The following is a 5,569-nucleotide window of genomic DNA, read 5'->3' as shown; positions in this document are numbered from 1 at the left end:
CAGGAAACACAAAGCCAGGAGCCCTTTTTGAAAACACAACATTGTGACAAATGTAGCCACCCAAGATATGATGAAGCTGTGGTACAGGGCTAATGGTAAGCATTGGAAATTTAATATAAAGCACTAAGACCAAATGTTGTTAAGATATATGGTTATAGAAAATAACTTTTTTTTATTGCGGTAACATTGGTTTATAATGTTATATAAATTTCAAGTGTACATCATTATATTTCAATTTCTGTGTAAATTTCATCATGTTCACCACCCAAAGAATAATTACCATCCGTCACCATACAGGTGTGCCTAATCACCCATTTCACCCTCCTCCCTGCCCCCATCCCCTCTGGTGACCACAAATCCTTTAGACTTTATTATATACACATGCTCAATGTATAAGGTTAGGCTTTAAAGAACAGAAATAGAATCTATAACTTTCAAGCCAAGAGAGGAAAGGAAACTGCTAATGAGTGGTTGTGTAGGAATATTAAATAGGGGGGTTAGGATAGACTGCATTTGAAAGGTCATATTTAGGCAAAGACACAAACGAGGGAGTTAACCTACAAATATCTTGCAGAAGAGTATTCTAGATAGAGGGAACAGTTAGAGCAAAGAATTACTAAGTGGAAGAATCCTGGGCACATTCTAGGAAGAGTAAGGAGGCCAGTGTGACAGAAATAGGGTGAAGAAAGGGAAGAATGTCAGAAGATGTGACAACGGACACCAGATAGTGCAGGGTCCATCTAGCTCATTTCAAGGTTAGAGGAAGGAGTGATATGATCTAACTGACATCTTCAAAGGGTCATTTGTGTTGTTGCATTGAGAATTCACTGCAGGGGGCAAGGGTAGAAACAGGGAGTCTATTTGTGAGTGTAATTAATATGATTACTGCATTAATCCAGGCACGAGGTTATCATAGCTGGACAAAGACAGAAGCAGTACAGGTGATAAAAACTGGTTCGATTCTTGATATATTTTGAAGAAAGAGTCAAAGTATTTCCTGTGTGAAATATAAGGCATGAGATAAAGAGAGGAACCAAGAATGACCCACAAGATTTGGCCTAATCAACTGGAAAGAGAGGGTCACCATGGACCAGATGAATAAAGCACATTAGGAGTTCAGTTTGAACCTGTTGAGTCTGTGATATTATACAAGTAGAGAGTTCAGAAGAGTCGCCTGAACTAGAGATATATATTTGGAGCGATCACCATATATATTGTATTTAAAGCCATGAGACTAGACAAGATCACCTACATAGTGAATGTATAGGAAAAAATGACTAAGGATTGAGATTTGGGGTACTCCACAATAGACACTTGAAAGAAGAGGTGTCACCAGCAAAACAGCCTGAGAAGGAGTGATGGGTAAAAACCAATAAATGTGAGATGCTAAAAGCCTATTGAGAAAAGTATGTCAAGGGGGAGGGCATGATCAACCGTGTCAAGTGTTGCCAGTAGGTTAAGCAAAAGGAGAACCAAAAATTGACCATTGGGTTTAAGAACATGGAAATTATCTTTTACCTTAACCCATGTAGTATTTTGTGGAATGGTTAAGGCAGAAGCCTTAGTGGAGAAAGTTGAGAGAACATGAAAGCTAGAAATCAAGGGCTGCAAATACTGAAATCTCCTTTAAGGAGTTTTGCTACTAAGAGGAGCAAATAAATGGTCAGTAGCTGGTAGAGGACTGGGGCAAGAAAAAAAAAACCGTGTAGAAGTTACACACTGTACAGTTGGTACACTGATGGACATGATCCCGCGAAGAATGAAAACTTGATGCTATAAGAGAGAGAGAGAGAGAGAAAGGAGAGAATTACTGGTACAACATCCTTGAGTATGCAAGAGAGGCTGAGATGTATTGTACACCACGTGAAGGGAGCAGCATGGGTATATCATCTATGCATCCATGGGAGAAGGTAGGCAGACTGTGTGACGTGCAGTTGTTGACAGGTGGGTAGCTATGGTGGTGGGAGTTTTTCAAAGTCATCTGCTGATTGCTACTGTTTTCTCCATGAAGGAGGAGGCAAAATTATAAGGTGAGAATAAGGATGGCATAGGAGGCATAGATGCTCATTTAGAGAGAATGCATAAAATACTCGTCTAGGAGAGTAGATGAAATGGTAATCTGGCAGCATCAAGGAGCCACTTGATTTTGAGGTTATGAATATTAAAGTGAGACTAATCAGCAATGTTTTCTGTGCTTTGTACGTGTTTAGGTACGGGCCTGGAGTGGGAGAAGAGCTGGAATTAACCAGGATTTTTTTTTTTTTTGGCTAAGGACTATGAAATAGGAAGTGTGTGTATTGAGGGGTGTGATTATGACAATTCTCCATGGAATGTAGGCTGGAAGAAAAGAGAATGAGGCCATCGAGAGGGGCAAATGACAGATAGGATTGGAGGCCTTGGTGAATCAAGATTGTTTCAGTGGAAGTACTAGGCAGAGTGAGCTAGAAATAGAGGAAGCAAATAAAGGATAGGAAACAAGAATTTGATATTATGGAAGGATTGCGTCTACTAGTCACAAAAATGTCTAAGATATATCTAATAAAAGGTACATCTTTTTTTAAGTAAGCTGAGGTTGAATAGCAAACAAGATCCCTAAAGGAAAGTAAAGGGGATGGCATTGTTGGGATCGTTTATGTGTATGTTATATTTTCCAAGATAAAAGTAGCATTGGAAAAGGTGACAGACAGCCAGCGTCTAAAATCACTAAGAAGTGAAAAGCAATGTTAGTAGATATCAACAACTAAATAAGCTTTGTTCTGCTCTTCTTTTTCTAATGAATACTTTTGCCACTATCTATTCAGGTTAATGTGTGTACATCAAGTAAATTATTTCTAATAGCTGTATGCTCTTCCACAGCAGTATCCACCACATTTGGCTTCTCCATTGCCCCAGTTATTGACACCTAAGTTGCCTGCAAGTCTTCCCTACCACTAACTATCACCAGTGTCCCTTATGGATCGATGGAAGAACTTCACTGAGGTATGTAGCTGCAGTATATACTCAATCCTGCCAGATTACTCTCTAGAGTGGCAGCACCAATCTACACACCACATCAGTTACAAATTAGAACATTGCGGGGACCTAAGGATTCACTGGTAGGTCCCTACCCATTCACATTATCTTCCTCTCCTCCCTAAGGGTAACTACCAATCTGCTATTTGCTTTATTTAAAAAAAAAAGAAAAAAGTATAGTTTTAATATCTATGTATGCCTTTGGTTTAGTCTATTTCAGACTTTATGGAAATGGAATCACTCTACATAATCATTATTCTGTGACTTGCTTCCTTCATTCAATATCATGATTGTAAGCAATATCCATAGTGCATGAATGTAGCTGTAGTTTATTCATGTTCATTTATGAAAAGTGGGTCATTATATAAGTATGCAACTATTTATCACATTTTTTGTGAATGAATATGTTGGTTGTGTTGGAGGAGGCAATCAAAAAGATGTGTCCTCCAGCTAACACTGGGCAATCAGAGGCTCCTCAGCCCCTCCCCTGTCCTTGGAATGTACATTCTGCTTGCCTTCCTGGAGCTGGAAACTACCCCAAGGACACAGCCTTGAGACAGTAAGGTGTTGTTGAGATCATCTGAATGGTAATACTTCACTGAACCCAGCTGAGGCCTCTACACAAACTTTTAAGATTCTAGTGGGCAGGTGAGGCACCCAAGACAAGCTTCCTGAGTAAGTTCCCTTGCTTATTACAACTGTCACCCACCAATTTGGAGTGTCTGCCTCTTTCTTCAGTCTCTTCTTGCCCTCCGTGTACAGGGGACAGTCTGCAAACCAAGAGGTTGTTTCCTATTTGGGGTTATAATGACCAATGCCTCTATGAATATTCTAACATATTTCTCAAGGTAGACATGTGCAAATGTTTCTTTAGGGAATACACCCAGAAGTGGTATTGCTAGGGCACTGAGTATGTGTCTATGAATATTCTAACATATTTCTCAAGGTAGACATGTGCAAATGTTTCTTTAGGGAATACACCCAGAAGTGGTATTGCTAGGGCACTGAGTATGTGTCTCTTCAAATATACTAAATAATGCCAAACTGTTTTCAACATTATTGTAGCAATAGGCACACTCACCAGCAGTGTATAGGAGCTAACATTGCTCCATGCCCTGTCAACACTTGGTATTGTCAGACCTTTCAATTTGTGCCATTCTAGTGAGTGTGTAACGGCATCTCATTTAATTTTTCTCTGTTTACTCTTAAAACTGAGTACAGTATACGTATGTTTGCATAAGATTTCAAATGGGTAGAAATTTTAAATATATATTCCCATATTATAAGTATAAGCATATTTTTTGACCCGAAAATATACAAATGAGAGTTAACAGTAATTATTTTGGGGAAAAGAAACTGATTTGGGGGAGAAAATAATCCTTTACTTTTCGTTTATCATTTTCAGTATAATTTCAATTCATTTTCTATACCAATGTGTTAATTTTATTTAAAAAATATAAATTAAATATTGAAGTCCAAAATCATTTTAAAACACGTATATATTTAAACAAACACGTAAGATTAACAAACAACTTTTAATCTGTCACCAGCCAAATCTTTTGCTGGATAAATACACTAGGATTTCCAAGTTCACTACAGTAGCCACCAGCCACATGCGGATACTGAGCACTTGAAAATTGGCTAGTACCATATGTTGAAATTATAATATGTTTGATATAGTTGGATAAATAAAATATATTATTTAAATTAATTTCACCTGTTTCTTTTTATAGTTTAATGTGGCTCTTAGAAAATTTTAAATTCCATATGTGGCTCAAAATATATTTCTATTGACAACATTGAGAAGAATCTATTTAGTAACTTGAGAAAACAAGACTAAGGAGATTTCAAAAGAAAAAATTAAAACTATCAAAAACATAAATATACCTCACTTTAAGCAAACACAGAATTATTCCTCGTTATGCAAAAAATATAATAGCATACTTGTATACATCTTATTCAAATCACAATTAACTATAATTTGAAGTCAGGAGCAAGATCATAATTCTCATACATTTTCACAGTTCACACATTTGCTTGTAGACAAAAAAATGAAAAGAAGAATACCCAAACAAGAAACAATGCTTTTGGTGACATCCATTCCATCATTCTTTCAGTCAACATCTCGCGAATGGCTATAATGGGTCAGGACCTGCATTAGGCAACAACAAGAAAAAGAATTTACAGAAATAACAACCAGAGGCCTTCCTCTTCCATTCTCATTCAGTGAAGCAACATTCTCCATGGCATACGGGACACATTCCACTCTCAAAGGCACCACTTAGCAAAGCATGTATTCAAATGTGGTAACATTTTCTGGATGATCTAGTCTATAAATAGCACCAAAAGAAAACACTAAATATGCACAATTAAGCATAAATTAACTCTAATGTACTTTGTCTATATGTTTAATCTATGTTTGCTCTAATAATTATCTCGATTTCTCAGGAATTTGCTCTTGGGGGCATCCAAGCTTGGGGAAGCTTATTTTCAATGCTGGAAATGTGAAGAAAATGTGCTGCAGAAAACAATTGGTGTGCTCTGGCCGCATTGAGTT

The sequence above is a fragment of the Equus caballus genome, chromosome 16 (genome assembly GCF_041296265.1).
Source record: "Equus caballus isolate H_3958 breed thoroughbred chromosome 16, TB-T2T, whole genome shotgun sequence".
Lineage (NCBI taxonomy): Eukaryota > Metazoa > Chordata > Mammalia > Perissodactyla > Equidae > Equus > Equus caballus.
Note: the sequence above shows the minus strand (reverse complement) of the source record.